The following is a 12,864-nucleotide window of genomic DNA, read 5'->3' as shown; positions in this document are numbered from 1 at the left end:
ACGCTCTATACAAGGCGTCTCCTCGATTTCCGCGCATAGTGGAGGTAACAGTCCTTTGGCTTGCTTGTTATTTTGACACGTGGTGAACCAGATCTGAACCCAATTTTTATGGCGTGAATCCACCGACCCAGATCGTAAGCAACTTTTCCTTTATAAAGGGGACCCAAAAGATTTTACTCCTCCCTCCCCCTGCCATCTTCTTCTTCTTCCTTCGTTCCTGCAACTTGCTACTACTGCACCCTTAACGCCGCTGGGCCCAAATAACCAATGTCCTTAAGAGCCTTTGCTAGGATGGTCAAGATAAAGGGCGTCGCTGCTGCAACCAGCGCTGCCACGAACGCCAACGGTCCCAAGGCCGCCGCAGCCACACCGAACAAAGCTTCCCCGGACGCCGCCGCCACCGTCAGGGATGCCCCAGGTGACTGGACCGCATCTACTATGACGAAGCGCGACAAGAAGAAAGCGCGGAGCCTTGGATTAATCTCCAACAAGGAGGGCAACGCAATCTTACCAGGTTCAGATTCTCGTCCCAATCCTCCCGCTGGATTTACTATCATGTTTGTCGCATTCTTGTTCCGTGGATTATCCCTGCTAGCACACGAATTCCTCCGGTGCCTTTTGCTTTCATACAAGATTTAGCTTTGGTTGTTGACCCTGAATTCTATCCTTCACCTCGCAATCTTTATCACCACCTGTGAGGCTTTCCTCGGTATTGATCCCCATTGGAGCTTATGGAAGAAGATTTTCTTCGTCAAACGCTACAACAGCAGCAACGAACCCTTCATCGCCGATAGAGTTGGTTTCGTCATCCGAAAGGAGTTCAACTACTTTAATTTTCCAATGAGGGAATCTGTTCAAGGTTGGAGGTTGAAGTGGTTTTATCTCAAGGACCAATCGGTACTAGGACACAACACGAGCTTGCCAAAGTTTGTTGATGTTCTTGAAAAAACCCCAAAGAAATCTTGGAGGAACATACTGACTGCTGAAGGAAGAATAACAGCCGACAAGTTGTATGACAGGATTCTGGAGATAAAAAACGATGATGGTCAAACAATGATCGGTACTGAAGTTATTGCCATATTTCTGAGGCGCCGCATCCAACCAGTTATGTCTAGAGCTCATCAGATGTGGTTATATTCGGGTCCCAAGGACGAGACTCGAATCAATGTTGCAGAATTATCAGAAAAAGAACTGCTAGATGAAGTTAGACGTTTGACTTATTTCAGCCAAGAGGATTCTATTCCGTTGTTAGCTTTCTCATGACCCACAAGTATAGGGGATCGCAACAGTCTTCGAGGGAAGTAAAACCCAATTTATTGATTCGACACAAGGGGAGCCAAAGAATATTTGTAAGCCTTAACAGCAGAGTTGTCAATTCAGCTGCACCTGGAAACAGACTTGCTCGCAAGAGTTTATCAGTAGCAACAGTTTTATAGCAGTAGCAGTAGTGAAATATAAGCAACGGTGTAATAAAGACAGCAGTAGTGATTATAGTAAACAGCAGGATTAAAATACTGTAGGCATAGAGATGGATGAATGGGCGCTGCATGGATAAGAGAACTCATGTAATAATCAAGGCAAGGCTGAAAGAACATTTCATGATCTCTGAGTTTTGTGTTTTTGTTAACAACACCGGTGACAAATTAACCGTGTGCTAAGTGGATTACAGATATGGAAAAGATACCGCGGGAAAATCTCGACCCACTCAAAAAGGAAGAAAAGAAAAAGGAAGAAGCTGAAGCCTGGCCCTTGCCGCATCGCCAAGAACATCGGGGCAGCGTTTGCCGGTGTGTGCACCCCGGCACTGCCGGTGATTCCAGGCCGGCACTGCCGGTGAGTGCAACCCGGCACTGCCGACGTTTCTGGCCCGGCACTGCCGGCCAGCCTGTCGACCTGCTGGTTCAGAAAAGTGGCCGGCACTGCCGGCGATTCACCTCCAACGGGCAGAAAAGTTGGTGGGGTACAAATACCCCCTTCACCTACCTTGGAATGTTGCTCAAACACTAAGAACTTCATCCACCATTGCTGAGCCACCAAGAACACCAAAATAGCCAGATCTCCTCCCTCAACCACCCAAATCACTTGTGCTTTGGAGAATCGAAGGAGAAGACCCCGATCTACATCCTCACCGAAGCGTTTTTCATTTCCCCCTCATATGCTTCAGGGCCCCCTTACTAGTGTTCCTCTTTGGATCCCTAGTTGATTTGTGTTGATGTATTGTTGTTGATTGTTGTGTTGTAACAGATTTGGGAGCCTCCAATTCAGTTGTGGATGTGTGCCCCAAGAACCTTGTAAAGGCCCGGTTTCCGCCTCGAGGAAATCCCTTAGTGGAAGTGGGCTAGGCCTTCGTGGCGTTGCTCACAGGAGATCTGAGTGAAGCCTTCGTGGTTGTTGGTTTGGCTTTCGTAGCAACCACACTCCTCCAAACGTAGACGTACCTTCTTGCAAAGGAAGGGAACTACGGGAATCATCTCCGTGTCATCACGTGCTCCACTCTCGGTTACCTCTATCCTTTTCTATCTCCTATATATTGCGTAGTTAATCTTGCTTAGTTGGTTACCTTGTCATATAGGTAAATTCACTTAGTTGCATATCTAGAGAATTTACCTTTGTGTCAAACCTAAATTGAAAAAGAACTAAAAATTGGTTAGCACCTATTCACCCCCCCCCCCTCTAGGTGCGGCATACGATCCTTTCAATTGGTATCAGAGCCTCGGCTCTTATTTCGGGCTTAACCGCCTAAGAGTATGCCGGACGAAGAGCCTATGGAAGGGGACGCTAAGATGGTCACCAAGGATGATTTCAATTCGTTGAGGTCCTCCATGGAAGCTCAAATGGAAAGCATGAGAAAAATGATTTCCGAGCTTTTGACTCCGCCCCCTCTCATGGCTCCCACCAAAGAGGTAAATGTCACGGATGCGTTAGAAGAGGGAAATGCTTCGGTATTACCCTCCTCTACCAAACCCGTGAATGGTGATAACTTAAACACTATCACATCCCCCATTGCATCTCCTAGGGGAACTAGTGGAGGTGAGAGCTACAATCGAGTGGCTCCACCTTTTCTATCTCCCGATATACCGGTTCCCCATCCTCATATAAATATTCGGGGTGACCCACCTAAGTTATCCGTTAATGATTTCGATACTTGGCAATTTGAGTTTAGCTCTCATGTTCGCAGTGCCTCCAATGAACTTTGGAGAATCATCGTGGAAGGCTTCAAGCCTTACAACCCCGACAAGTTGACTAGAAGAGAAGCGGTTGATAGTCAACTCAACAACACCGCCTTGCACATGATTCAAACTAGTGTGGGGACAAAGGATTTGTCTCGTGTTCGGCATTTCACCACCGCCAAGGAAGCTTGGGAAGGTTTGGCCGCTAGTTGCATTGGAAGTGAGAGCACAAGAAGGAACAAGTATAATGCTCTTCGGAATAAAGCCGAAGGATTCATGAGGCTACCGGATGAAGATCATGAAGTCATGTATGGAAGACTTCTCACCGTTGCCGATGCTTTCCGGAATGTTGGTGCCACCCACATCAATGAATCTTGGATCAAGGAAAAGTACATTGATTGCATGATTCCGTTTGAACCCATTGATGTCAAGACTCTTGTCGGTAGAGAATGATATCCCTCTCTCACTTCTCAACAAGCCATGCACGAGATGCAAGCTCTCAAGGTTCTTGAGCAAAACTCTCATGATTCTCGCAATCGGGCTCTTGGGATGTCAAAAGGGTCCAACCTTGCCTTAGTGGTCAACTCCGTGGAAGAAGTGATTCCTCAAGAATCTTATAGGGCATCTTGGAGTATGACCTATCCGGAAGACTTGGAACACCACTACCATGACCACATGGCATTCCATGCAAACACCTTTTGGGTTGACCCATCCAAGGCCAAAGAAGACAACATCAAGAGAAACAACTCAAGGGGTTCCACAAGCTCGGGCCCAAGAACACGATCTTGCTACAATTGTAATGACAAGCGCCATTTCATTGCCGAATGCCCCTATGAGAATAGGGAGACTCATGGTGGAAGGCTCATTCCCAAGCACAAGAGCAAAGACTCAAAGGGCAAGTATTCAAAGACCCCCAACAAGAAATTCTACAACAAGAGCAAGAAGGGCAAAAGGCCCTCAAGGATTGTGCTAGTGACTAAAGAAGAATATTCTTCCGATGAAGTTGAAAGTGCTAGTGATGATGAAGAAGAAAGCTCAAAGGAAGTGGCCGCCATTGTCACTACCAACATTCCCTCTTCCTCTCTCTTTGATTCACCCAGTGAGAATCCTCAAATCAAGAATGCAGATTGCTTCATGGCAAGGTCCACCTTGGACACATCAATTGTGCTATCAACTCAAGAAGAGTATACCTCCGGAGATGATGACGTTGATGATGAAGAAGATGCAACCTCAAATGGATTGGTTGCCCTTGCCTCCCTCTCCACTAACTCTTCATCAACAAGTGAATCCCTCAATGAGGTCATTCATGTGGAGGAAGAAAGTTGCCTCATGGCTAAATCCTCCGAGGTATCATCTCCCAACCCCTCTACGTCTATCATTTCAAATGATCTAGGGGTTGATCTTGCTAGTCTAAAAGTGAAACAAGAAATGCTAGAGTTTGATGATTTCATTCTTAACCTACAAGGTAACACTAAAAAGCATGTTTCAAATCTCATGGTTCGTATAGCTCAACTAAATGGTACTCTTGAGAAAAAGTGCCAAATAAAGAGAGAAGACTCTCTTGAAATACATGCTCTTAAAAATGCTCTTGAGGAATGTCAAGAAACCATAGCGTCTCTTGAAGAGAGGCTAGAAAATCTTGAAGAACCTCAAGATAAACTTAACAAGCTCACTAAAGCTAGAGATCTTGCTAGAGCTAAGACTAAAGTGCTTATAAAGGAAAAGGCCAAATTTGGTGTTGATCATTAGAAACTTGTGAAGGATCTAGATGAACTAGACAAGGCTCACAAAGCCTTGAAGAGTGAATACTCTCTCCTCTCCAAGTCTTATGAGCAACTTCAAATTAGGCTTGCTTCATATGACATACCTAGTACCTCTACTCCTTCATGTGATCATGCAAATATTATTGAGGAAAATGCTAGGTTGAAGGATGAACTTGCTAAGGCCTCCTCTCCCCAAAGTAAACTTTCCTTGGATGATCTTTTGAGTAAGCAAAGGTCAAACAATGGGAAGGAGGGACTTGGTTATAATGCCAAGGCTAAAAAGGGAAACAAGAAAAAGGCCAAGCCCGCACTTGAGAAAGCCAACACTAATGGTGAAACCCCAAAGGGCAAAACCATTAATGATGATGGTGCGGGAATTGATAACCCTCACTATGTTCTTTTTAAAGATTATTATGGTGATGTTTATGCTAAATATGTTGGTCCATATGATGGTTATGTTGCTTGGTCTATTTGGGTCCCAAAGACCCTTGTTGCTAACAAAAGAGGACCCATTGAGAAATGGGTACCTAAATCCAAGAATTGATCTCATGTAGGACTATGCCGCCAAAGGTTCAAAATGGGTACTTGATAGTGGATGTACAAGTCATATGACCGGCGGTAAGAACCTCGTCAAGGAGTTGAGGCCCAACATAAATAATATCACCGTCTCCTTTGGCGATAATTCTACATCCGAGGTATTGGGTTTTGGCAAGGTTGTGGTTTGATACGTCTCCAACGTATCCATAATTTCTGATGTTCCATACTTGTTTTATGACAATACTTACATGTTTTGCTCGCACTTTATAATGTTTTATGCGTTTTCCGGAACTAACCTATTAACAAGATGCCACAGTGCCAGTTCCTATTTTCTGCTGTTTTTGGTTCCAGAAAGGCTGTTCGGGAAATATTCTCGGAATTCGACGAAACGAAGACCAAACATCATAATTCACCGAGACGGACCAGGACACCGAAGGGGAGTCAAAGGGGAGGCCTGGCCCCCCACACCATAGAACCGCGCGGGCCAGCCCCTGGCCGTGCCAGCCTATGGGGAGGGCACCCTTTTGCCCCTCCTGCGCCGCCTCTTCGCCTATATAATCCCTTTCGACCTAAAAACTCGATACCTTTTGACGAAACTCCAGAAAGACTCCAGGGGCGCCGCCGCCATCGCGAAACTCCAATTCGGGGGACAGAAGTCTCTGTTCCGGCACCTTGCCGGGACAGGGAAGTGCCCCCGGAAGCCATCTCCATCGACGCCACCGCCTCCATCATGCTCCGTGAGTAGTTCCCCCATGGACTACGGGTTCTAGCAGTAGCTAGTTGGTACTCTCTATCCCATGTACTTCAATACAATGATCTCATGAGCTACCTTACATGATTGAGATCCATCTGATGTAATCGGTGTTGTGTTTGTTGGGATCCGATGGATGATACATTATGAATAGTCTATCTATAAAGTTTGTGAAGTTATTGTTGCTGCAATCTTGTTATGCTTAATGCTTGTCACTAGGGCCCGAGTGGCATGATCTTAGATTTAAGCTCTATACTTATTGCTTAGATTGTATCTACAAGTTGTATGCACATGTCTATGTCCGGAACCAAAGGCCCCAAAGTGACAGAAATTGGGACAACTGAAGGGGAAGGCGTAGGTATGAGGATCACATGTTTTCACCAAGTGTTAATGCTTTGCTCCGGTGCTCTATTAAAAGGAGTACCTTAATATCCAGTAGATTCCCTTGAGGCCCGGCTGCCACTGGCTGGTAGGACAAAAGATGTTGTACAAGTTTCTCATTGCGAGCACGTATGACTATATATGGAAAACATGCCTACATGATTAATGATCTTGATATTCTATCTTAATGCTTTGAATCCTATCAATTGCCCAACTGTAATTTGTTCACCCAACACTTGTCACTTGTTATTGGAGAGTTACCACTAGTGTAGATCGCTGGGAACCCCGGTCCATCTCTCATCATCATATACTCATTCTATATGTCATTGGAAGTAGTATCAACTATTTTCTGGTGCCATTGCTCTCATATTGCTATTACTGCTGCTGTGTTACTGTTACTACTGCTCTCATATGACTGCTGCGATCCCCTATACTTGTGGGTTATCAAGACTGTTTTCTGGCGCCGTTGCCGGGGAGGCATAGCTCTACTCATAAGTTCACCTGGGGAGTACACTCTACCTCTCTCTCTGTTTTTATTTTATTTTATTTTGTTTTGCTTAGTTTAATTTTGTCTAGTTTATTTGTGCTTAGTTTATTTATGTCTAGTATTATTTTGCTTAGTTTCTTTTTGTTTTGTTTTATTTTTCTCATATACCCAAAAATCCATAAAAATTTGAAAAACCTAAAAATTAAAAAACTGCTGTTATGGGAGAACCCACAACCTACTTGGAGCTTATAGAATATTATAATAATTATAGAGAATCAAGAACTGGTAAATTAATGAGTGCTATGATAAAAAATTTGAATACAATTGCTAAAATCTTGCTTAAACGCCATGATATAAATTGTTGCTCTGAAGAGGATACTAAACATCTGAAATTTCAATGTGGCTTTAGTGAAGAAGTTTTAATTAAGAACTATAATTGGAATAACTATATTCATCTTGGGTTCGAAGAGGTAGAACAATTTGTCTTATTTATGGGAGCCTCTGAGATAGAATCCTTCATGGTTAAAAATTATGAAACTTGTGTTGTTTGCAAGGACCTTAAAGATTATGTCTCTTCTATCCTTAATTTTTTCAATGAAAGTTATAGTGATAATCCTTATATCATTGATTATAATGAGAGACTCATTAATGCACAAGAATGCACTCACAATTTGCAGGAACCTGCGGAAGAAGAAATTGATGAACCTGAAAGCGCATTGGATGAAAAAGAGGAGGAAATTGATGAACCTGAAAGCTCATTGGATGAAAAAGAAGAGGAGAGTGATGAACAAAGGGAGGAAGAATGGATTAGCTACCCATGCCAACATTCTAATGAGAGTAACTCTTTATCTCTTACACTATTTGATTGTCCTCCATGCTTGCCAAAGGAGGTTGAATGTTATGTTCCTGTGGATTCTCTTGAAATATTACCTATGAGTAAAACTTGTGAGAATAATTATGCTACTGTTATCTATGATAATCCATGCTACTTTGATAAATCTTGTGATAATGCTTTGTTTGTGCCTGATGTCGAAATGCATGGTACTAAAGAATTTTGCGTGGCAAATGTTTATGATAAAGCTCTAGATGATGGTCCTATGTTTCTTGATAATATTAATTGTACTACTAATGAAAATGGGATTGGAGAGTTCTTGACTTTATCTAGGAGTCCCATATCTCTTGAGAATGATCAATCACCTTGTTATATTATTGATAAAAGTGGGTTCGAAAGTTTTAATCCCACTATTTTTGAGCTTCATAAAAATTATGTGTTTATGGATCATGAGAAACATGCTTTATGTGATAGTTATATTATTGAGTTTATTCATGAAGCTACTGAAAATTATTATGAGAGAGGAAAACAGGGTTGTAGAAATTTGCATGGTACTAAAACACCTCTCTATATGCTGAAAATTTTGAAGTTACTCTTGTTTTATCTTCTTATGCTTGTCACTTTGTTCTTCAAGAATTTATTTGTGTACAAGATTCCTATGCATAGGAAGTGGGTTAGACTTAAATGTGTTTTGAACTTGCTTTTTGATGCTCTCTTTTGCTTCAACTCTTATTTCTTGCGAGTGCATCATTAAAACTGCTGAGCCCATCTTAATGGCTATAAAGAAAGCATTTCTTGGGAGATAACCCATGTCTTTATTTTGTTACTGTTTTGTTGTGTTTTGGAAGTTGTTACTACTGTAGCAACCTCTCCTTATCTTTATTTTATTGCAATGTTGTGCCAAGTGAAGTCTCTAATAGAAGGTTGATACTAGATTTGGATAACTGCGCAGAAACAGATTTCTTTGCTGTCACGAATTTGGGCCTAATTCTTTGTAGGTAACTCAGAAAATTCTGCCAATTTTTGTGAGTGATCCTCAGATATGTACGCAACTTTCATTAGTTTTGAGTTTTCTGATTTGAGCAACGGAAGTACCTCTTTAAAATTCGTCTTTACTGGCTGTTCTGTTTTGGCAGATTCTGTCTCTGTTTTTTGCATTGTCTCTTGTGGACTTTAAGCAAGGCTTTCTAGACGTGGAGAGCTGTAGCTAATGTTTTATTGAGTTCTTGCAATGTGTCACTACAGGACTAAAGTGGATTAAAGTTTTATTAAGTACTAACCCCTCTAATGAAGTTTATGAGAAGTTTGGTGTGAAGGAAGTTTTCAAGGGTCAAGAGAGGAGGATGATATATGATCAAGAAGAGTGAAAAGTCTAAGCTTGGGGATGCCCCCGTGGTTCATCCCTGCATATTTCAAGAAGACTCAAGCGTATAAGCTTGGGGATGCCCAAGGCATCCCCTTCTTCATCAACTTATCAGGTTTCTTCTATTGAAACTATATTTTTATTCGGTCACATCATATGTGCTTTTCTTGGAACGTATGTGTGCTTTTATTTTTGTTTTTGTTTGAATAAGATCGGATCCTAGCAATCTTTGTTTGGGAGAGAGACACACTCCGCTTTTTCATATGATCACTTGTTCTTCGTTTTACTTTTAATGTTCAATGATAAAAGTTGGAAGCTACAGTACTTATTCTTATTTGGTTGGAAACAGAAAATGCCTCATAATGTCTTGAATAATTTGACACTTGGCAATTGTTTTGAGCTCTCAAGTAGATCATGATTAAGTTTTTTTTCACGTAGTTTAAACCTATTAGTGGAGAACTACTGTAGAGCTTGTTAAAATTGGTTTGCATGATTGGTCTCTCTTAAGGTCTAGATATTTTCTGGTAAAAGTGTTTGAGCAACAAGGAAGACAGTGTAGAGTATTATAATGCTTGCAATATGTTCTTATGTAAGTTTTGCTGTACCGGTTCATACTTGTGTTTGCTTCAAACAACCTTGCTAGCCTAAGCCTTGTACTGAGAGGAAATGCTTCTCGTGCATCCAAAACCTTGAGCCAAAACCTATGCCATTTGTGTCCACCATACCTACCTACTATGTGGTATTTCCTGCCATTCCAAGTAAATACTTCGTGTGCTACCTTTAAACAATTCAAAATGCTTCTCAATTTGTGTCAATGTTTTATATCTCATGAGGAAGTATGTGGTGTTTTATCTTTCAATCTTGTTGGGCAACTTTCACCAATGGACTAGTGGCTTCATCCGCTTATCCAATAATTTTGCAAAAAGAGCTGGCAATGGGGTTCCCAGCCCCAATTAATCACAAATAGACACTCCTCCATGGTATGTGAATGATTGGAAGGCACCCGAGGATTCGGTTAGCCATGGCTTGAGAAAGCAAAGGTGGGGAGGAGTGTCATCACTAAATAAAACTAAAATAAAATAGACACTCCTTCATGGTATGAGATTGTTGGCAGGCACCCGAGGATTCGGTTAGCCATGGTTTGTGAAAGTAAAGGTTGGAAGGAGTGCCACCCAAAAATGAAAACATCATGGGAGCTGCTCTTTGAAGGTATGTCTGGCAAGGGGGTTAGAGTGCCCACTACCATTCGTTGACAACAACAAACACCTCTCAAAACTTTACTTTTATGCTCTCTATATGATTTCAAAACTTGAAAAGCTCTAGCACATGATTTTATCCCTGCTTCCCTCTGCGAAGGGCCTTTCTTTTACTTTATGTTGAGTCAGTTTACCTACTTCCTTCCATCTTAGAAGCAAACACTTGTGTCAACTGTGCATTGATTCTTACATACTTGCTTATTTGCATTCATCATATTACTTTATGTTGACAATGTCCATGAGATATGCATGTTGAAAGTTGAAAGCAACCGCTGAAACTTATATCTTCCTTTGTGTTGCTTCGATGCCTTTACTTTGAATTTATTGCTTTATGATTTAACTCTTGTGCAAGACTTTTGATACATGTCTTGAAAGTACTGTTCATGAAAAGTTTTGCTACATGTTATCTATTTGTTAGCAACTATAGATCATTGCCTTGGGTCACTTCATTCATCTCATATGCTTTATAATAGTATGATCAAGGTTATGTAAGTAGCATGTCACTACAGAAATTATTCTTTTTATCGTTTACCTACTCGAGGACGAGTAGGAACTAAGCTTGGGGATGCTGATACGTCTCCAACGTATCCATAATTTCTGATGTTCCATGCTTGTTTTATGACAATACTTACATGTTTTGCTCGCACTTTATAATGTTTTTATGCATTTTCCGGAACTAACCTATTAACAAGATGCCACAGTGCCAGTTCCTGTTTTCTGCTGTTTTTGGTTCCAGAAAGGCTGTTCGGGCAATATTCTCGGAATTCGACGACACAAAGACCAAACATCATAATTCACCGAGACGGACCAGGACACCGAAGGGGAGTCAGAGGGGAGGCCTAGGGCCCCCACACCATAGGGCCGCATGGGCCAGCCCATGGCCGCGCCGGCCTATGGGGAGGGCACCCTGTTGCCCCTCCTGCGGCGCCTCTTCGCCTATATAAGCCCTTTCGACCTAAAAACTCGATACCTTTTGACGAAACTCCAGAAAGACTCCAGGGGCGCCGCCGCCATCGCGAAACTCCAATTCGGGGGACAGAAGTCTCTGTTCCGGCACCCTGCCGGGACGGGGAAGTGCCCCCGGAAGCCATCTCCATCGACGCCACCGCCTCCATCATGCTCCGTGAGTAGTTCCCCCATGGACTACGAGTTCTAGCAGTAGCTAGTTGGTACTCTCTATCCCATGTACTTCAATACAATGATCTCATGAGCTGCCTTACATGATTGAGATCCATCTGATGTAATCGGTGTTGTGTTTGTTGGGATCCGATGGATGATACATTATGAATAGTCTATCTATATAGTTTGTGAAGTTATTGTTGCTACAATCTTGTTATGCTTAATGCTTGTCACTAGGGCCCGAGTGGCATGATCTTAGATTTAAGCTCTATACTTATTGCTTAGATTGTATCTACAAGTTGTATGCACATATCTATGTCCGGAACCAAAGGCCCCAAAGTGACAGAAATTGGGACAACTGGAGGGGAAGGCGTAGGTATGAGGATCACATGTTTTCACCAAGTGTTAATGCTTTGCTCCGGTGCTCTATTAAAAGGAGTACCTTAATATCCAGTAGATTCCCTTGAGGCCCTACTGCCACCTACGGTAGGACAAAAGATGTTGGACAAGTTTCTCATTGCGAGCACGTATGACTATATATGGAAAACATGCCTACATGATTAATGATCTTGATGTTCTATCTTAATGCTTTGAATCCTATAAATTGCCCAACTGTAATTTGTTCACCCAACACTTGTCACTTGTTATTGGAGAGTTACCACTAGTGTAGATCGCTGGGAACCCCGGGCCATCTCTCATCATCATATACTCATTCTATATGTCATTGGAAGTAGTATCAACTATTTTCTGGTGCCATTGCTCTCATATTGCTATTACTGCTGTTGTGTTACTGTTACTACTGCTCTCATATGACTGCTGCGATCCCCTATACTTGTGGGTTATCATGGTTGCACACAACATTAATCTTGTGGATGTCATGCTTGTCAAAACCCTTGGTTACAATTTGCTTTCCGTTTCCGCCCTTGGCAAGATGGGTTTCACCGTCTTTATTGATAAACATATTGTGGTCCTCTTGTGGAGCAAGACTCTAAAAGTCGCTTTCGTTGGGTATCGCGAACACAACTTGTATGTGGTGGAATTTTCGGGGACCACCACGTCAAGTGCGATGTGCCTATTCGGAAATGCGGATGTGGGTTGGTTGTGGCATCGCCGCCTAGCCCATGTCAACATAAGAACTTTGCAAAGTCTTCACAAGGGGAACCATATTGTGGGACTAATGGAAAATGTGTCTTTTGCCAAAGATC

This window comes from Lolium perenne, chromosome 1 (assembly GCF_019359855.2).
Source record: "Lolium perenne isolate Kyuss_39 chromosome 1, Kyuss_2.0, whole genome shotgun sequence".
NCBI lineage: Eukaryota > Viridiplantae > Streptophyta > Magnoliopsida > Poales > Poaceae > Lolium > Lolium perenne.
The sequence above is the reverse complement of the archived record's forward strand: the minus strand, read 5'-3'. Positions refer to the sequence as shown.